Consider the following 22,399-nt stretch of genomic DNA (forward strand, 5'->3'; position numbering starts at 1 on the left):
CAGTTAGAACAACCTATTCAGTAATTCTAAGATCCACATACACATCCACTCATTCACCAACAGTCCTATACATTCACTCATACATGTACTCACTCATCATATGTACTCATACACCTATACATCCTGTTACACAACGCCACTCATCCATAGTTACTCACACACATAGTCATTCATGCTAATAAAGAATCAAACATCCATTTACTTGCATATACAGTTATACACACACCACCACACTTACTTCAACAGAAACTTACACATACACATACACAGTCTTTTGAACAATCACTTATAGAAACACATACTTATTCATACAGGAACTCTTCCAATCTCTCACTCTCACATATACTCACTTATATACACCAATAGTCACATATACTAGTTTAAAACATATGTAGTTACTCATAAAGACACTATTGAGACAGCCATTGACTCACTAACACACCCATGCACACACTCATCCACCCACACAGTCCTGCACACTTGCTGTCTTCAACACATACAAACAGTGAGTCACTCATTCATGCACCTATGCACTACGTAATACCCCCACCGAACCATACAGACACTAGACACTCATACTGATACTCAAAAAACCAACTAATAACCTATATAGACACTCATGTAGCTACTCACCAACCCATGCAGCCACTTATACACAAAGTGAGAGACTGATACAGATATTTACATATTTAAACATTACTCACTAAGCCATGTATTCACTAAGATACACTTAATCAGTCAGTTATACAATCAATTTTTCAAAAACAAATCATCCATTTAGACACTTATATACCCATTTATTCTTCCATCGACCTTGAGATATACATATATAAAACATATGTAATTTTCAGAAAAACACACATTCACTGGATGATGTCATCAGTGATGTCATTTGAGATGTCATCAGTGATGTCATGAGTAATGTCACTGACCATGTCATGAGTGATTTAATATGTGACGTCATCAGCAGTGCATTGTGGGCGCACGAGTTATAGTTAGCTGAACTAACTATAACGGGGGAATTTCAATGGTTTTGTACAAGTGAAAAGTCCAGCTAACTATAACGCCCCTGAAACCTATGGTTTTTTCAGTGAATATATATATATAAATATAAATATAAATATCAATATATATATAAAACAACTGATGCAACAAAACAACCTGCCAACACTGCCATACCTGATACCTCTGCCTCTGAGTTAAGTTCCAATGTGGATAGTGAATCTGACAATGATCAACAAAGGGCGCAGAGATTGGGGTTTCGCAAATTTACATTGACCCAGGAACTGGAGTGCATGCGCCAAGATCGCAAACAAACACTGCGCTCGAGTGTCCAAAGTGCAGATACAAACAAAATGCCAACAGAAAACGGAGCGAAAGGAGGAGATGCAACAAGTTGCGCAAACGGGAACGCAAAGAAACCCTACAAGAAAACCCGCAAGCAGTGGCAACGCAGGTAAATTCATTATGTAATCAGAATGATCCTCTGACTGTCATAAATCTCACTGATACTGTACTAAGTGAACAAGAAAATAACATTTTGGCATTAGGACTAACGTATAGTGCCAACAGTAATTTTGACTAGGCAAATACTAAAATCGATGTATTCAGATTTGTTCGTAAATTGAAACTGCGAAAATTCTTTTCAACACACAAGTCAACCAGAACAATGATACCTACACAGCCTGTTCTAAGTCCCACCTTATTCACAGCAGGGGATGCTGGGCTCCTACAGGACCTTATTCAAATGCAGGATGAGACCATCACACATCCAGCTAACCTTGGTCTGGGGCAGGGAGGAGCTATAGCACCTACCCCATTCAAACCTAAATCTACTTTCTGTCCCCTCATGTTAAAAGATAACATTGATATGTTCCAAGACAAAGTATCACAAGAACTAAAGAGTTTGCATCTTAAACAATCCAATATCAATAAGAAACATCGATATCGTGACTTTGCTTATCGCCAACTTGTAAAGAAGTTACAGAACAATGTCAATATTGTGGTCCGCCACTGGATCGGGACTGAGGGGTCAATATTGGGCCTCACTCTGGACGAATATGATGCTACTTTCGATCGAGCGTCTGTCTTTGTACATTCCCCTCCCATGGAGGTTGTGTGGGGTCTAGAAGGGGTACTCTTTCCTCCTCTAGGGGGTCTAGCTAGTTTCATTCTATAGGGGCGAGAGGCACACTGCAAGTTGGGGGGGCTGTCCGGGCTCATGCAGGGGTGCAGGGAGGGGGGAGTTTTGTTGGAGTGGGTGGGTTGGGGTGGGGTGTTGTTCGTTTACACCACAAGGCAAACGTTTCATTGTGTTACCTCTACAGTGCTCCCTGGGGGACGAGTGATGACTTCTGTTTATGATGGGGGGTAGGGGACTGAGTTTGTTGTCCTGGAATGTTAATGGACTGGGGGACAGGATAAAACGAGGTGTGGTCCTGCAGTTCTTGAAGCGAATTTCGCCCGATATAGTTTTTCTGCAGGAGACGCACCTCATTGGCAACTCCTTTTGCGCTATGAATCGACGGGGCTACCGCCTTGTGGCCCATTCGGGCTTCACGTCTGGTTCAAGGGGTGTGGGCATTATGGTTAAAAACTCGCTCCCGTTGGAGATTGATGAGGTGCGCCATGACGATAGGGGACGTTACACGGTTGTGGTGGGCAGAATGGAGGGCAGAGTGGTCGTTTTTGTGTCAGTATATGTCCCACCGGGGCTGCAGACGACCACCTTTGCAGACCTGGGGCGCCTCCTCCTTGGCCTTCCGGAGGGGATTCTGGTGGTGGGGGGGGATTTTAATGCTGTAGTTTCCGGAACTGTGGATCGTCACCCCCCTAGGGATCTCCCCCGGGCCCAAGCGTGGTTATCTGGCCTCTTGGATACCCTGGGGCTGGTGGATTGTTGGCGTTTAAAGCATCCCACGCAGCTACAGCACACCTTCCATTCAGGAGCTCATGGTAGTCTCTCACGGCTGGATTATATCCTGGTCCCAGCGGCTTATGTGGGGAGGGTGGGAGAGGTGCGCCATTTGGCACGGGGTATTTCGGACCACTCCCCGCTCTTGTTGCACTTTGATATTTTGCCGAGGGGAGAGGGTAGAGTGGCCCCGATCAATCCCTGGTACCTGCGTGACCCCACCATTCGCGCAGAGCTGATTAAATCCCTTAAGCGCTATTTTGACGAGAATGTGGGGTCTGTGTCATCGGCGGTCTCACTGTGGGAGGCGTTCAAGACAGTACTCCGGGGAGAGGCCCTGTCCCTTATTTCCCACTCCCGGAGGCGCGAGCGGGAGGAGGTGACCCGTGTTGAAGCTGAGATAACCGAGTTGGAGGGTGATCTAGAATGTGGGGTGACGGATGACAAATTGCATGTTCTCCAACTCAAGCAAGCGGCCTATAAGGCCCTCGTCACGGAGGCGGCCAGGGGCCTCAGTAGAGAGCAACAGGGGAGATTGTATGATGTGGGTGATAAGGCCGGTAAATTGATTGCGTGGCTGGATAAAAAAGAGAGAGCGAGTCGAGTTGTCCCGTTGATTGAGAAAACGAATGGTGTGTGTGTCACTGAACCGGAGGAAATTGTCTCCTGCTTCGCGGACTATTTCCGTGGGGTGTATTCCCACGTGTCTTCCCGCTCTGAAGAGGATTCCCATGCCCTGCTCAGAGATATCGCGCTGCCTTCCCTTTCGGAGAAGGACAGAGTGTTGTTGGACGCCGCTCCAACCTCCGAAGAAATTGCCCTCGCTATACGCTCGGTCGCTTCCGGCAAGGCCATGGGTCCTAATGGTCTTCCCATCGAGTTGTATAAGCTGCGACCGGATACGCTGGCGCCGCATCTCCGTGCTATGTTCCTTGCGGCCCACTCGGTGGGTTCCCTCCCGCTAGACCAGCGTCTGGCTACCATCGTGGTTATCCACAAGGAGGGGAGGCCACGGGACCGGGTCACATCCTATCGACCCATTTTGTTATTGAATGCGGAGCCCAAAATTCTCGCCAAGGTTTTGGCCAATCGGCTGGTCGGCGTGGTGTGTGACTTGGTCCACCAGGACCAGTCCGGCTTCATTCCCCATCGTAACACAGCCCTCAACCTGCGGCGTTTGCATGGGGTGCTCGCACGTGTCCCGTTCATAGGGGAGCCGGCCATCTTGGCATCCTTGGACGCCACTATGGCGTTTGACACACTTGAATGGCCATATATTTGGGCGACACTCGCGAAATTTGGGTTTGGCCCAGGGTTTATCAGCTGGGTTAAATTGTTGTACTCTGGCCCACTGGCGCAGGTGGTTGTGAACGGTAGAGTGTCGGCTCCGTTTGAGTTGGGCAGGGGCACGCGGCAGGGCAGCCCGTTATCGCCGCTCCTTTTTGCGCTTGCCTTGGAGCCCCTGGCGGAGTGGCTGCGGTGGGAACCTTCGATTCGTGGTCTCCGCTGGACCCCCGAGTATGAGGACCGCGTGTCTCTATATGCTGACGATATTCTCCTGTACCTGGCTTCCCCACGTAAATCACTGATAGTACTGGTTGATGTATTGCAATCATTTGGTCGTAACTCCGGCCTTGTCATCAACTGGGCTAAATCGTGCGTGTATGTTCTCTCTGGGGAGGCTCCTATTCTTCCGCGGGGCTGTCCTATCCAGATCGCCCCGCGGGGATTTAGGTACCTGGGTATCTTCATCACCCTGGACGCAGAGGCCCGGTATTATCGAAACCTGCTCCCCCCCCTCCAGCGCCTGAAGGAGGATGTCGCGCGTTGGCGGCGTTTGCCGCTTTCGCCGCTCGGCCGGGCGGCATTGTTTAAGATGATGTCGCTGCCGCGTTTCCTGTACGCTCTGCAGAATACATTGGACCTCGTCCCGGCGCGCTACTTCCGTGAGGTGGAGAGTTTGCAACGCCGCCTGTTCTGGGACGGGAGACCGCGTATCGCCCTGGCGAAGCTGACGCTCCCGTGGTATGACGGGGGGATTGCCCTCCCGGATATTAAACGGTATTATTGGGCCTCCCAGCTGGCTGCGATTATTCACGGCCTCTACGGGCCCGGCCTTTGAAATGGATAAGATGCTACTGCCGGGTGGTGACTATAATCGAGCGCTCTACTCCAGCTCGCTCGACTCACGTCTGACGGGCCCCACGCGTGTCATGGTACGAGTGTGGCACGCGGCTAATGTAGCGATGGGGTGGAAGGATCGTTTGACCCGGGCGTCACCACTGTACGCATCTGAGCAGTTGGGCTCCCTGTGGACCTCGAAGGGCTTCGAGAAGTGGGACATGATAGGCATCAGCAGGGTGGGGGATCTCTGGACGAGGGGGGGATTCAAAACGTTCGGGATGCTGCAGACGGAATTCCAGTTGCAAGACAGGGAGTACTTTCGGTATATGCAGATCCGTCATGCACTATGCTCCGCCATCCCGGACGTCGCCTCCATCCCGGAGTACTCCCCTCTGGAGGATAGAGTGCTGGATGGACATGTACCGGAAAGCACGATCTCGTTAATCTATAAAAAACTGATCAATGACTGCGCGGGATTGCTGCTTGATCTTCGCGAGGCTTGGGTTGCCGATGGCTTGGAACTGGACGACGAGGACTGGGTCTCTGCGGTGGCCTCCCCGAAAGAGGTGGCCATACCGGCCCGCCTTCGCTTCGTCCAGCTCAAGATACTCCATAGGGTCTATATAACGGGGCCAAGGCTATTGCGTATGGGCTATGCTGTGGACGGGTTGTGTAAGCGTGGGTGTGGTTCTTTGGGGACCTTTCTTCATATTTTGTGGGAGTGCCCAGAGGTGGAGCGATTCTGGCGTGGTGTGCATGAGGTCCTGCGGGTGGTTACGCGTGTGCCGCTGCTGCCCGAAGCGAGGAGATGCCTGTTGAACGTGTGGGAACCAACTGACTATTCGGCACCACAGAGGTGGTGGGTGACTCTGGGATATATGGTGGCTAAGCGTGATATTGCTCAACTGTGGGGTTCCCAGAGGTCCCCGACTGTTTCGGCCTGGAAGGAAAATATGGACTGGTGCATGTTTCGGGAAAAGGTGGTGTATGTAGCGAGAGGTAAGCCTGGGACATGGGTGAAAGTATGGGGCCCCTGGAACGCCTACCGCGGGGGACTCTGTGCCCCGCCGTTATTGCCCGATCCATCGCCTGCCCCGTCCCCTTAGCCGGTTCAGCTCTCCGGTACCGGGCACTGAGTCCACCCAGTCCTTGTTCTGACCTTCTCCCCCCCCTTTGATACTCCTATGGATTGGTAGAGTCCCCCTTCTAGGGGAGCACATGCTGCTGTTTTCGATCGTGGGTTGCCTTGTGGTTTGATTTTGTTTGTTGTTATTTATGTTAAAAAGAAACCGTCATGTGGGGTCCGGATGGTGTGGCCATCAACGCGGCTAACTCCTGTATGTTTCCCTTTGCCGCAGCCTGCGGTCTACTGTGTGTATCTTATGCTCCTCTTGTTTGCTAGCGGCCGTCCTGAAGGTTGTAGGCCCATCTTTGTATATTCTCTGAACTTTGTAATAAACGGTTTCAAAAAAAATATATATATTGTGGTCCGCCAGTCGGACAAGGGCGGCAACGTGGTACTATGGCCAAGAGACATGTACATGGAGGAAGCATTGGGCCAACTAAATGACAGACAATGTTATAAAAGATCCACAATGACGGAGGTGAAACAGGCATGGAACTTATTCCATATGAACTTAATGGGTTGGAGAAGCATGGGTCTACTAACAATGGACGAGTTCAAATTTCTCAAGAATGACCATCCAGTGATGCCGATAATTTACTTCATTCCTAAAATTCATAAGAACAGTGTGAAACCACCAGGCCGTCCCATCATTTCCGCCTGCAACAACATTATGGAACACACTAGCAAATATGTTGATTTCTTTTTGCAGGATTTTGTAAAAAGACTTCCATCATACATTCTTGATACTGGTGATTTATTGAAGAAAATGGAGGGTTTAATATGGCAACCAGGGTACCTTCTTATATCTTTAGATGTATCCTCCTTATATACTAGCATCCATCATAGGGACGGTTTAAAAGCCATAGAATATTACTTAAATTTGAGACCCATTCATTTTCATCAGCATAACAGAATGTTACTGTCAATGATCAACATGTGCCTTGAGAACAATTTTTTCTTGTTTTCCAACCAAGTATTCCAGCAGGTGAGGGGCATGGCTATGGGGGCATGTTTTTCCCCAAGCTATGCTTGCCTTCATTTGGGATACTGGGAGGAACATGTCCTCGTACCCACGTACTCTAAAATTATGTCTGAAAACATTGTCAAGTGGTACAGGTATATTGATGACCTTTTAATAATTTGGAATGGATCAGAAAGTGAAGCTAAGCTATTCATAGACAATCTCAACAACAATGAATTAAATCTTGGCTTCTCTGGGCATATTAGTGACACCTCTATTTTTTTTTTGGATGTTGAAATTCGGGTTTGTTCTAATGTATTGCAGACCAGTTTGTTCAGAAAACCAACGGCGGGTAACGCTATACTTCATGCTACTAGTCATCACCCGGCACATGTAATTAGGAGTATCCCATACGGGGAAATGCTTCGTATTAGAAGAATATGTAGCAATGACACTGACTGTAGTATAGCACAAAAAGACTGTAAAACTAGGTTTTTGAGTAGAGGTTACCCAATGGAACTCATTGATAAAGCCATCTGCAAAGCCAATGAACCAGGTAGGGCACTAGCACTACTAGGCAGAAAGAAACCGGTTTCTGTTGAACACACGGAGTCAAGATTGATTCTGACATATAACAACCAACATCAGACCATACGTAAGATCATAAAGAAAAACTGGGCACTGATTGTGAATGATCCTGTATTGGGGAGTCAATTACCACGATCTCCCAGTATCACATACAGGAGGGCCAGGTCCCTTAATAATTGCCTAGTGTCCAGTAGCCCTGAAATCAGAACTAACAATTCTTGGCTCAATAGCAGCACAGGTTTTTTCAAATGTGCAATATGTAAGGCCTGTAAAAATGGGGTAAACAAAACAGAATATACTACTCCCCTTAGTGCGAGTCCTGTCCCCATTCAGCACAAACTTACCTGTAAGACTGAGTACGTGGTGTATGTGCTGGAGTGTCCGTGTGGCCTGCGCTATGTGGGTAGTACCAAGCTGCAGGTCCACAAGCGGATACTCCAGCACTTACGAGCCATCACCAATGGGGACACCACGTACCCAGTGGCCAGGCATTTCAATGAGTCTCACAATAGGCCTGAAATACTTTGCCATAGATACAGTCCTGCCCCTAAGAAGAGGTGGTAATCGAGAGGCATTGTTGCCCAAATTAGAAACCAGGCACATTATTCTCATGGATTGCAAAACACCAAATGGACTCAATGCTAGTGAAGACTATTTTACCTGTCTCTAAATATTTTTGAAAAAATTATGTTTTAAAAATAACTGTTTCAGCATTTTAACATATAAGACTGCCTTCTCCCGAGACCAATTTGGTCTCTTTTTTCGATTTTTATATAACATATTTTTTTACACACACACTTGGTTTGCACATATTTATGATGATTTTATCTCTGCATCTTTTGTACGTACAGCAATATGACATTCAATGATGGGTATGACTAGCATTTGTCTCACATTATTGACAAAGTGTCTAATAGGAGCTAAGGTACCAAATACAGAACATCAACACATGCATTATTTTTGAACTGATCAAATGTTCATTAGCTATTCTTTGTAAATAAGATACCCTAATTTTTATATATGATATTTATTTATTTATTTATTTATCTATTTATCTATATTTATGTGGGCATGTATCACAATTTGTATCTATTTTACAACTCATACATGGTTTTAATATGTATAAACACAACAAGGTTTTTTTAAGAACATGCGGTTAAATATGTAATGCATTTGTGTTTTATTCTTTTATGTATATATTTATATATTTATATATTTATATACTGTGTATGATCTGGGTAGATTCTTGTCCTTTACCCCATTTCCCGTATTATACGGTGATTCCTAATCATGTATTTTACATTAATGTCGTGCTCCGATCTAACATGCATTTACCGATATGTTGAGATGCGATCGGAGGATGTTCTCTATGTCTATTGCTCAAATCACACACCTGATGCATTTGATAATGAGGTTGTTCACTTTAAATACTTCTGTCACGCCCTCAAACGTTGTCATGTGATCAAGGCCCCACGAGGGCTGAAACGCGTAATGGCGGCATTGGTGTTGGGCACTAAATAAACGCTGGCACAAAAAGTACATTGGGTACGCTTCGTCTTTTGCCAAGGATTTTGGTTACCTGAAGGCGTTTTCTCATCAATATATATATATATATATATATATATATATATATATATATATATATATATATATATATATATATATATAGCCTACTGGCAGTCGCCTGTAGGTAGTTATATCCCATCCTCGTCGCCAGTGTAAAAATCCAAGAAACAAGATGTAGAAAGAAGAAAGATATATTTTAATCCAATGAGCACAGTACTACAACCTCAGTAGTTCAGTCCAGAATGAATCTTTTCCATTCTAAAATGATGTCATCATAACTGTGAAGCATGTGCCAAGATTGAACATACACAGTACAATTAAAAGGGCAACATGTAATTAAAACAGCAATGGGAAAACAAGCATACAGAATGTAACACAAGTTTCCATAGGAAAAGCATTTTTTGATTTGCTAATAACTTTGGCGTCGTTTGACGAATCTTTGCGAAATTCTCCCCAAAAGAAGTCTATCCAGGTCAGCGCCTATCCTGAAAGTTTGGGAGTGATTCATGAAGCGGGGGTTGAGAAAAAAGGGGTGTCCCAAAACGCATTTTCCCCATGTTAATTTCCATAGGAAATTTTGTGACGAGCTAAAGCTCATACTGCTGAACGGAATTACCCCAAATTTGGCAGAAAGGTAGAGCTTGGTTCAGAAAGCGAACTTTTTTTTAAAATCCGTTCAGTAGTTTTTGAGAAATTCAAAAAATAAGAGTCAAAAAATCAATTTCCCATAGGAAACTTTGTGCAAGGCTAGAGCCGAAACTACTGTAAGGAATAACCCCCAAATTTGGCAAAAAGGTAGTGCTTGGATCAGAAAGCTACTTTTTTTAAAATGATGTAAATCCGTTCAGTAGTTGCTGAGAAATTAGAACAATAAAAGTTTCGATATCTGGGCAGGGCCTAAGTCACGAGCATGAGCTTCCCTGTGATTGGCTGCCAACACTCCAAACCAGGAAGTGTTGGCAGTCATCTTGTTATTTGGTTGAAGAGAGTCACCAGAAAACAGAGAAACAGAGGTATAAAACAAGAGAAGGGAGCTGGGTAGAAACACCCTGACCCCTTAGGCCTGCTCAGGGGGTCCCAGAAGGAACCTCAGGGCCAAAGAAAGCATTAAAATAAATAAATATATATTGGCGCAATTTGTGCTGGGGTCGCGGGTTCCCACGTTTTATTTTAATTGAGACCCCGGGGTGGGCTAGGTCCCAGGGTCATTTCTTAAAAAATATTAGCGGGGGCTCACTGGGGCAGCGGGGGCCCGCTGGGTTTCCCGCAGACCCGGGGCTTCACTCATGTTGGGAGGGGGGTTGCTCGGCCCCCCTACTGGAGCCCTCCACGTGACGAATCTTTGCTAAATTTTCCAAAACGTTTCTCTTTTTTGATCAGCTCGTATCTTGAAAGTTTAGGGGTGTATTGAGGACGTACAAGGTTGGTTGTTGATTGAAAGCAAGTTTATTGCGAGATATTTGCACCCACGACACGAACCATCCAGCTGCGAAGACATATTACAGGCTGATTGGTCAAGGGGGGGCTGAGAGAAAAGGGGGGTCCGAAAAAGTGTTTTCTCAATGCATTTTCCATAGAAACTTTAGACAAGGCTACAGGTCAAACTGCTGAACGAATTTACGCCAAATTTGGCAAGGAGAAAGGTCTTGGTCCAGAAAGCGTGCTTTTGTTGAAATGGTGTAAATCCGTTCAGTAGTTTTTGAGATATTAAAGGAAAAAAAGATATATATATCTGGATGGTGCCTAACTCCCAAGCACGAGCTTGCCTCTGATTGGCTGCTAACACTTCAAACCAGGAAGTGTTAGCAGCCATCCTGTGCCTCGCATTGAGTGAAAATATAAAAGAAAGGTCCCAGGGGCAATTTAATATACCGGAGCTCTGTCTGTGGGAGATACCCCTTTCACGCTGCGTCTCCCTACATCAGCAGGTAACGCACCCATTTCCCCCATCTACAGCATACCTCCAACAACAGTCTTGGGCCCGCAAGTCTCCCTCTGCGAACCACTTGTCGGCTCACAGCTCTTCGAGTGCGGGTTCTCGGGCCCGCAGTTGTATCTGTGAAGCCAAGACTGTAAATATACCGCAGGTCTCTCTCTGCGAGATACGCTCTTCACGTTCCCTCTCCCCACATCACTGTTCCGCAACTATCCCTTTGGAAGCCGATGGGCCGCACCTTTCCCTATTCTAGTCGGCCCATAGGTGTTCCTCTGTGAGCTGGCCCGCAGCTCTCCTTCTGCGAACTGACGGGCCGCGGTTCTCCCTCTATGAGCCTGCCAGTCGGCTCGCAGGTCTTCATCTATGAGCCAGCCCGCTGGCTCGTAAGTCTCTGAGAACAGATGCAATGGAGGCAACAATCATGCAGGTCAGACACCCAACACTGCTCCGACATCCCCCAGCAGGAGCTTCTTGTCCACCATCCCCCCTCATCCCCATCCCCCACAAACAAATGTGACAGTCATGTTAGGGAATCTGGAACGTAAAAAATTGGGTAATGTTGTACAATTATTAATAAGAAGAAGCTTGTGAGGTTGGACAAAGAAGAATCTTAGTCATGTATGGATTTACATATGAAACATTTTATTAAAACAAAACAACAACAAATAAAACTATGTACAGCCAAGTCATGTCATCGCTGGACCATTTGTGAATCACAGCCTGCAAGACAAAAAGAAAGATAAGATGGTGCGTCATGCGTCCAGCAAAGGAGAAAGAGAAAGAGTGAGGGAGAGAGAGAGAGAAACAAAGAAAGAGTGAGAGAGAGAGAAAGGCAAAGAAAGAGAGAGTGAGAGAGAAAAAGAGAGTAAGAATGAGATACAAGGAAGAGTGAAACAGTGTGAGAGAGAGGAAGAGAGAAAGAGAGAAAGAGTGAGAGAGAGGAAGAGAGACAGAAAGAGTGAGAGAGAGGAGAGAAAGACAGAGAGAGAGGAAGACAGAGAAAGAGTGAGAGAGAGGAAGACAGAGAAAGAGAGAAAGAGTGAGTGAGAGGAAGAGAGAAAGAGTAAGATACAAGGAAAAGAGAGAGAGAGAAACAGTGTGAGAAAGAGGAAGAGAGAGAGAAAGAGAGAGAGAGAAAGAGTGAGAGAGAGGAAGAGAGAGAAAGAAAGAATGAGAGAGAGGAAGAGACAGAGAAAGAGAGAAAGTGTGAGAGCGAGAAAGGAAGAGATGGAGAGGGAGTGTTGACACTGGAGAAAATCTTCACAGCTCACCTTTGTGCCACCGGTGTGTCTCCAACCACGTGCAGGGACATACTGCACTCTCAAGTTTAGTCATCTGAAAGATAGTATAGAATTAGTAATTGCAGAGTACATACAACTGCGCACGCCTAATTCTCTGTTTTGCCAATGCCCACTCAGGCTGCTGCAGCCCATCCACTCCCACTGCTCGGAGGTGTCTGTGTGCTCTTGTGCGCCCAGGCTGCTGCACACTATCCACTCCCACAGCCCAAAGTGACTGCCCGCTGCTGTGGAAAGAAGCCTCTCTGCTCACCTTCTGCCACCGGCGTGTGTGTAAGAGGGTCCACCATGTGCCAAAGCAACTTTCTCAGGTGTTGTCAGGATGGCCACGCATCATCACAGGTTCTACATGCTTTCAGCTGTTGGGGGGATGTTGATTCGTGAATCACAGCCTGTTAGATGAAAAGCAAGATAAGGAGAGAGAAAGAGAGAGAGAGAAAGAAAGAGTGAGAGGAAGACAGAGAGAAAGAGAGAAACAGTGGGAGTGAGAGGAAGAGAGAGAGAAAAAGAAAGAAAGAGTGAGGGGAAGACAGAGAGAAAGAGTGAGAGAGATGAAGAGAGAGAGAAACACTGAGAGAGAGGAAGAGAAAGAGAGGAAGAGAGAGAGAGAGCGATAGAGAAAGAGTGAGAGTGAGGAAGAGAGAGAGAGAAAGTGAGAGATAGGAAGAGAGAGAAAGAAAGAATGAGAGAGAGAGGCAGAGACAGAGCAAGAGTGTGCGAGAGAGAAAGGAAGAGATAGAGAGTGAGAGAGAAAGCAAGAGTGTGAGTGACAGAAAGGAAGAGATGGAGAGGGAGAGTGAGTGTTGACACTGTGGAGAAAATCCTCAAAGCTCACCTTTCTGCCACCGGTGTGTCTCCAACCACATGCTGGAATATAGGGCAGCCCTCAAGCTTAGTCATCTGAAACATAGTATGGGATCAGTAATGGATGAGTACGCCTAAATCGCTGTACTGCCTTTGTGTATCCAGGCTAGTGTACTCCATCCACTTCCACTGCCCAGAGGTGTCTACCCACTGCTGTACACCCAGGCTGCTGCACCCCATCACCTTCCGCCACCAGCGTGTGTCGAAGAGGGTCCACCACGTGCCAAAGCAACCTTCTCACCCATTGTGTACACGCAGCGAAGCCGAGCTCACAATTCAGGTTGAGTGTTGATTGCAGTATGGCCACGCATCATCGCAGGCCTGCTAGACAAAAAGCAAGATAATATTGTGCGTCATGCGTCCATCAAAGGAGAGAGAAAGAGAGATAGAGAGAGAAAGAAAGAGTGAGAGGAAGACAGAGAGAAACAGAAAGAAAGAGTGAGAGGAATACAGAGAAAAAGAGAGAAACAGTGAGAGGGAGAGGAAGAGAGAGAGAAAAAGAAAGAAAGAGTGAGAGGAAGACAGAGAGAAAGAGAGAAAGAGTGAGAGAGATGAAGCGAGAGAGAAACAGTGAGAGAGAGGAAGAGAGAGAGGGAAAGAGTGTGAGAAAGAGGAAGAGAGAGAGAATGAGAGAAACAGTGTGAGAGGAAGAGAGAGAGAAAAATTGTGAAGGAGAGAAAGGAAGAGATGAAGAGGGACAGTGAGTGCCCATACTGTGAACAAAACCCTCACAGCTCACCTTAACGCCACCGCTGTGTCTCCAACCACATGCTGGGACCTAGTGAAGCCCTCGAGCTCCCACATCTGAAACATAGTACAGAATTAGTAATGGCAGAGTATATACGACTGCGTACGCCTAAATCTTTGTGCCGCCTTTGTGCATCCAGGCTGCTGCACCCCATCCACTCCTGCTGCCCAGACTTTTTTGCCCACCGCTGCGCACCCAGGCCTCACTGCTCACCTTTTCGCAGACAGGGCACCCTCCACATCATGCAGCCACTCTCCGCAAGCCTACATGTCTTCCATTTGTTGCTGCGTCTTGATTTTTCCATGGCAGAGGACATACTAGTGCACCTATCATCATCGCAGGTTGCACACCCGGTCAGTCTTTGCAGTGCCACTAACTTAGTGACCAGTGAGGCCATGCACGTGGTGGTAGGCCCCCCTGTTCGATGGCTCAGGCCTACTTTAGGTGTTCAGACCACCGAGACGGGCCATCACAGTGCATGCAGTGGGAGCAACTCTAAAATGGCGCAGATCACGTGCGCCCAGACTTTTTTATTGGTAGGGTCATGCGTCCTGTGATACCTCTGCTGGATGGGTGTGGTGTGGGTGTATACCAGCCATGAGGGAGTGGTTGTGGCATACTGACGACTAGAGCTGTGACCAGCAGATCACTACATTGAAAATCTGGGCCATGTAGCGTTGTTGTCCTTCCCTGTATGCGTAAGCAGAGTGGGCTGGCCTGGCGTATGCCAGTCCTGCATGAGGCTGTGAAGAATGACTCCGGAGCTATGGGTGTGGCTCCATCGTGAGCTGTATGAGGAATCAACTGATGCGTGTGAGTGTTCTTGTTGTAGTGCTGCCGTCACCCAGGTCGCAAGCATCAATGTGTCCTCTGTGAGCCAAGTCCCACAACATGGCCAACATGGAAGGTACGGGGAATCACTGACCCTACATTGATCCATAGTTCCACACAAGAAAGATGGTGGACATGACACATCTGTGTGGATGTGAATGTTTATTGCACATTCAGTGGAGTATTGCATCTGTAGGTCCAAATTTCAGTTTTTGGGACATGGAGGGCAGCCAATTAGAGACAAGCTTGTTGTCGGAGTTAGGCTGCACCAACATATGTACTTATACAATCACACCGCCAATCCCCACGCATAAATTCACTATACACTCTCCTTCTCAGTACTCTAATCATCCAGTCTGTACGTACATACATGTACAATGACCGAGACAAAGTTACATAACCAAAGATTTCTCACACTGTCAAAGATATTTGGTTGCATACGCTGTTCAGAGCATAATGTAATGTGGTAGGGCCCAGGGGCAGCATGTTGCATACTTAATGAACACAAAGACACAGATAGATAGTGGAACTGGGTACGGGCACGTGCGCTTGACTCCTTTTTATTACCAGGGTCACATGTCCAGTGACGTCTGTGCTGGATGCGTGTGGGGTGAGTGTAAGCCTGCCCTCCAGGAATGGTTGGTGCTGGCAACAAGTACAACAGTAATCATTGGATCAGACACAGAGATTCAATCATAAAGGGTCAATGATTTGTGTTGCACTAACGTAGGGGCACCAGATGTGAAATAATACACAAAATATTCTATCGTAAAGAGTCCATGACTTGTGGTACACTGAGGTAGGGGCACCAGATGTGAAATTATACCCAAAAAATTGTATCATAAAGGGTCCATGAGTTGTGCTACACTGAGATAGGGGCATTAGAAGCATTCAGCGTGTGCGCAGCCAGCAATGATGCATGGTCCAGGCCGGCCGCACTGGGAGCAATGTCTCTTGCCTACTGGACTGCGTCATCTGCAATTGCGACTCAATGTGAATTGTGAGCCCTGCTATCCACAGTGTAGATGGAAGGCAGTAGTCAGCATAGACATTGAGGAATGCTTTTTGTGAATTCCTCTTGAGAAAATTCAACGACATAGAGTACAGTTAACTCTGCAATAACTAAATCAAAACTGAATTCAAATTGTGAGCTCTACTGTCTGCCGTGTAGACTGCCATTCAGTGTTCATTTGGACTTGCAAGATGAATTTGGTCATTGTAGTAAAGCTATAACTGATATAAAAGAAGTTCTTGAAGCAAGGTTACTAAAAGGATATTGTGTAGGTTTGAGGGACATTATACTTAGTTGCTTACTGCACTGTGCAATTAATTAATGAAGACTCAGTTTTAATTGTGAGCCCTGATGACCGCAGTATAGGCAGGAGGCAGCGGTCAGCAAGGGCCCACAGCCTTGTGGGGTTGAGTTTAGCTGCACAGTTATTGGTAATTTAGTGTGTGTGCAGCCAGCGATGATAAGTGGTGCACTGAGTTAGTGGCACCTGAATCAACCAGCGTGTGCGCACCCTGTGATGATGCGTGGTCCAGGTGGGCTGCACTGGGAGCTTTGTCTTTTGCCTACTGAATTCTGCCTTAATAAGTGCACGTGGCGATGACTTATGGTATAATGAGTTAGTGGCACCTGAAGCACTCAGCATGTGCGCACCCTGCGATGATGCGTGGTTCAGGCGGGCTGCACTGGGAGCAATGTCTTTTGCCTAATGTATTCTGCTTTAATAAGGCTACGTGGAGATGACTTATGGTGCAGTGAGTTAGTGGCACCTGAAGCACTCACCGTGTGCGCACCCTGCGATGATGCGTGGTCCGACCAGGCAGCTCTGGGAGCAATGTTTTTGTATAATGAATTCTGCCTTAATAAGGCCATGTGGCGTTGACTTCTGGTGCACTGAGTTAGTGGTACCTTTGGCGCTCAGCGTATGTGCACTCTGTGATGATGCGTGGTCCAGGGGGCCGCACTGGGTGCAATGTGTCTTGCGTACTGGACTGCGTTATCTGCAATCGCGACTCGATCTGAATTGTGAGCCCTGCTGTCTGCAGTGTAGATCGAAGGCAGTAGTCTGTACAGACATAAGTCTGTGGTGCTGTGCTGCTGGGTTCGCAGAAGGCCTGTGTCGAGGAGGCCGGCGGTCAGGGCGGAGGCCTCATGGCAGGGTGAGGGCTGCTGCTCTGCCAGATGCTTTGGTCTTCCCAGAAGTGAACCACATCCAGAGCGCCGGTCTATTTATTCATACTCTTACGCTGGAGTGGCGTACGTTGGAGAAGCCTACTCCGCTTCCGCTTCCAGGCGGGGACAACATAGCTACATGACCGAGATCTTCTCCACTGCCTGAGGTAACATGGTTGCGTCCACTGTGCACAACACTACAAGTACCAGCAGTATATGTACATATGGAGAGGTTTGTGCTCTGCATAGTGAGGTCTGTCCAGCACATCACCGCTGCACCGTGTATTGTGTGCATTATTATTGATGGGTGACTTGCGTCCTTCACACATACTTGGTTGCCACATCTGCCAACACTCAAGTATTGTGTGGCTGAGGGACCATGCCATTTTTGGAAGGTTCGCTGTCCTGTTCTGCGCTGCCTCAGTGGTAGTAGGGAGGGGGGTGGTCCGGGGAGCACGTCCTGAGGCTGGTGGCAGTGGGTGTTGTGGCCTTCTTGGGTGTCGGAGCTGCATGATCACTAACTTTATGACATGTGTTGATCTTCAGATGTGATTCTGGGCTGTGCTCCCTTTCACACTGTAGGTAGTGGTCGTGGTTTACACCAGTAAAAAGCAGATTCCTACTACTAAAGAGGCTTATTGCCTTTTTTTGGATCGCACCCCAGATTTGGCTGGTCGTTGAAAATATCGGGAAGTGGTGTTTTTGTGTTATTTTTGCACGGAAACGCCTACTCTGCATATTATTACTGTTAGTTGTTGCTGTCATTTGTGCCGATTTTTTTTTCCGGAAGCTATTGCTGGAAAACTGGGGATATCGGCTGTTTTCACTAGGTTGAGAATGGAATGATAATTTGAAATCACTGAAAAAACGATAGGTTTCAGGGACGTCATAGTTACAAATTATCATTTTAAAAATGTCATCAGTGATGCCACTGACCATGTCATGAATGATGTAATATGTGACGTCATCAGCAGTGCATTGCGGGGGCGTGAGTTATAGTTAGCTCAACTAACTATAACCACCGAATTTCTATGGTTTTGTACGAGTGAAATGTGCAACTAACTATAACGTTCCTGAAACCTATGGTTTTTTCAGTGAATTTCAAAGGTTTTTTAAATGCTAATTTGTAACCCTAACGTCCCTGAAACCTATGGTTTTTTTGGTGAATTTCAAAGGTTTTTAAAATGATCATTTTTAACTATACCTCCCTGAAACCTAGTTTTTTTAGTGTATATATATATATATATATGTATATATATATTCACTTAAAAAACCATAGGTTTCACACAGGTTATAGTTAGCTGGACATTTCACTCGTAAAAAACCAATGAAATTCCCCTGTTATAGTTACTGCAGGCAACTATAACTCACGCGACCGCAATCCTCTACTGATGACGTCAGATATTACATCACTGTATTTAGACACTTATTTACCCATGTCTTCTTCCATTAATCTTTAGCTATACATATATTACAAATATTTATTTTTCATAAAGACACATATGTCATCATTGATGTAATATCTGACGTCATCAGCAGAGGATTGCGGTCGCATGAGTTATAGTTGCCTGCAGTAACTATAACGGGGGAATTTCATTGTTTTTTTACGAGTGAAATGTCCAGCTAACTATAACATGTGTGAAACCTATGTTTTTTTAAGTGAATTTGCAAGGTTTTTTAAATGCTAATTCGTAACTATAACGTGTGTGAAACCTATGGTTTTTTCAGTGAATTTGTACGTTTTTTTAAATGCTAAGTTATGCATTTATTAATTTGTTTATTTTCAGGTTTTTCACCGTGCGCGCACCGTGAAATTATTATTTTTTTTTTAATCGCGAGGTGCACGCACGGTGCGCTTCGCGCAGGGTGCGCGCACTGTGGGCACTCGGTGCGCTTCGCGCACCGAGCACCCAAGGTTCGCATTGCGTGCCGTGCGCGCAGGGTGTGCGCACCTCGCGATTTAAAAATATTTTTTTTTTTTCTCCCTTAGGGGTCCTTCTGTGACCCCCTGACCAAGGCTAGGGGGTCAGGAACTGTCCACTCTGCCCCCTTTTCACGTTCTCCACCTTTTTTTTCACCCCCTCAGACTGCGAGAGACAAAATGGCGGCCGACACTTCCTGGTTTCGACCGATTCGAATGTTTACCGACATCTAACAACCAATCAGAATTGCGCTCGCGCACGGCAGGGTGCGCGCACCGTGGGCGCACCGTGCGCGCGTATAGATATTGATATGCTTTTAAATGCTATTTTCTCAGGAAATACTGAACAGATTTACACCAGACCTTCAAAAGGCACTTCCTTGACCTTATGGCCAAATTTCACGTAATTCTGTTCAGCCGTTCGGGCTGTAGCTGTGTCTAAAGGTCCTATGGAAAATCACATGGGGAAAATGCGTTTTGGGACCCCCCTTTTTTCTCGGCCCCTGCTTGACGAATCACCCCAAGACTTTCAGGGTAGGAGCTGAGCGGAGCGCCCCATTAGTTTTGAAAATTTCGCGAGGATTCGTCAACCGCCGCCAAAGTTATTCAAAATAGAATTTTGAGATTTCCTATGGAAACTAGGTTGTAACTATAACTATCTACTGGCGACCGCCAGTAGATAATATATGTATATATATATATATATATATATATGTATATATATATATATATATATATATATATATATATATATGTATATATATATATATATATGTATATATACATACGGTCACTTAATAAAGCAAAGGTTACAGGGACATTATAGTTAGGCTTACATTTTACTTGTATAAAACCAGAGTAATTCAGCACTTATAGTTAGCTGAGCTCATGACATGGTCGTGGCATCACTGATGACATCTCAAATGACATCACTGATGCCATCTTAAATGACATCACTGATGGCATCATCCACTGATTCTGAGTGTTTTCTAACAGTTACTGAGCGTTAAAGATATATACTAAGGTAAGTGGTTTTGGGTGAGGGAGCAGGTGTGTATGTAGTGCATAGCAGAGTGAGTTTATTTGTGAAAGACTGTATACATGAGTGAGTAGGTGTGTGTTTGCATGGGTAAGGGAATGGGTTTGTCAGTAGGTATATGAGTAAGTTACTGACTGAATGAGTATCTGTGTGAGTGGGTGTGTTAATGGGTGTAAATGATGGATGGAAGGGTGCATGAGTGCCTGAATGAGTAAGTAAGCAGGTACACAAGTGTCTGTATGTTTCAGTAACTGGGTGTGTAACTGGGTGTATAGGTGAGTAACTGGGTGTATAAGTGGAGGTAAGAGTGAGTGAGTATAACAGGTTGTATGGGAGAGTATCTGCTTGTCTCAGTGAATATAGGTGAGTGAGTGCATGTGTTAGTATATGTATGAGAAAGTAGGTGGGTGTGTGAGTAACTGCAATGGTGAGTGAATGGCTGTATGAGTGACTGTATGGGTGAGTGAGCAGGTGTGCCAGTAGCATTATGGGTGAATGGTTCATTGTGAGTGGCTGTATGGGGGTATGAGTGGGTATGTAAGTATCTCTATGTCTGTATGACTGGATGAGTGAGTTGCTGTCTTGGTCAGTTAGTAGGTTTATGAGTGGCTGTATATATGAGTTAGTGGTTTTATTAGTGGCTGTATAGGTGAGTTTATGTGTGAGTGGCTGTATGGATCCATGAGTAACTTTGAGAGTGTTTGAATTGGTCAGTGAACAGGTGTGTCAGTAGTTGTGTCATATTGGGTGTATGAGATGTAAGTGGGTGTGTGAGTAGTTCTCTGAATGGTGTCATCAGTGATGTCATCAGTGATGTCAGTGACCATCCCATGAGTAATGTAATATGGGAGGTCATAAGCAGTGCGGGACGTAAGTTATAGTTAGCTCATCTAACTATAGCTGCTTAATTTCTCTCGTTTTGTACGAGTGAAATGTTAGTCTAACTATAATGTCCCTGTAATCTTTGTTTTTTTCAGTACATTTCTAAGGTTTATTTAACGTTCTATTTCCTAACTATAACGTGCCTGCAACCTTTGGTTTTCTCAGTGTATTTCTAAGGTTTAACAAATATATATTTTCCCAGTATAACAAATTTTCTTTTTTTTGCAATTTTTTAACAATATTTTGTGATATATTTTTTATTTTTTATGTACTATTTCATTAGTAGTTGTTTGAAGAATCCTTCAATATTTTGCCTTTCCTGCTTGTTTAACTGCCACTGTTTTGCCTTTCCTGCTCATTTTTCTGCCCTCTGTTTTGTCTCTTTCTGTTTGTTGCTGACCACTATTCTTCCTCTTTCTGCTCGTTTGTCACCTTTATTTTGCCTCTTGCTGTTTGTTTTTCACCGTTATTCTGCCTCTTTCTGCTAATTTCCCATCTTTATTTTGCCTCTTTCTGCTCGTTGCTGACTTTTATTTTGCCTCTTTATGCTTGTTTCTCACCTTTATTGTGCCTCTTGCTGCTTGTTTCTGACCTTTCTCCTGCCTCTTTTTGGTATTTCTTACCTTTATCTTGAATCTTTCTGCTCCTTGCTGACCTTTATTTTTCCTCTTTCTGTTTGTTTTGGACTTTTATTCTGCCTCTTTCTGCTTGTTTCTGACTTTTTCACTGGGACCGTGAGGGAAGCCTTAGGCTGCTGTGGTCCCAGCTGAACCCCCCACCTCCTGTGGGAGCTAGCATTGCAGCTACATGGAGGGAGCTACTGGAAAGGTAGCTCCCTCCATGTAGGAGCAATTGTTTAATGTCTTTCCATACCTGCATGTCTGCTGGCAGGGAGAGAGATGAAACCTCCGCTTCCAGCGGGATGGAGCACTTTGACAGTTCCCGCCCGCTGGTACCAGAGTGTTTGCTTTAGCTTAATGGGAGCTGGGAGCTCCCGCCAAGCTAAAGCAAACAGCTATGTCCTGGGGTGGGCACCCCAGGACATAGTAGGAGCTGGCCCTGGGGGGTGGCGGTACACAGGGCCATGTATGGCTCCAGGAGGAGAGCTTCGCAACCCCCTCCATTGATGTGCACATGAAGTACTGGGTTTTTCAGAACCACCCAGCGGTGCCAGGGGACACACCCGAAGACTTCGAGTTATTCCTGTTTCAGACTACAGAAACACAGAGTCTTCTAGGTGAAGTTAAAGATCGTCTTTATTGGCTGCAGACCAATCACAGGTATCCGAGAAGTACAGCACAGTGTATGTTCTCAGGAGACTGCTCCAAACCAAAAACCAGTCTTTTCTTATATACAGAATATTACGCTCTGGGCAACACCGCCCCTATTTTACAAGTGGCCGTTCACATACTTTCGCTT

This window comes from Triturus cristatus, chromosome 9 (genome assembly GCF_964204655.1).
Source record: "Triturus cristatus chromosome 9, aTriCri1.1, whole genome shotgun sequence".
NCBI classification, from domain to species: Eukaryota; Metazoa; Chordata; class Amphibia; order Caudata; family Salamandridae; genus Triturus; species Triturus cristatus.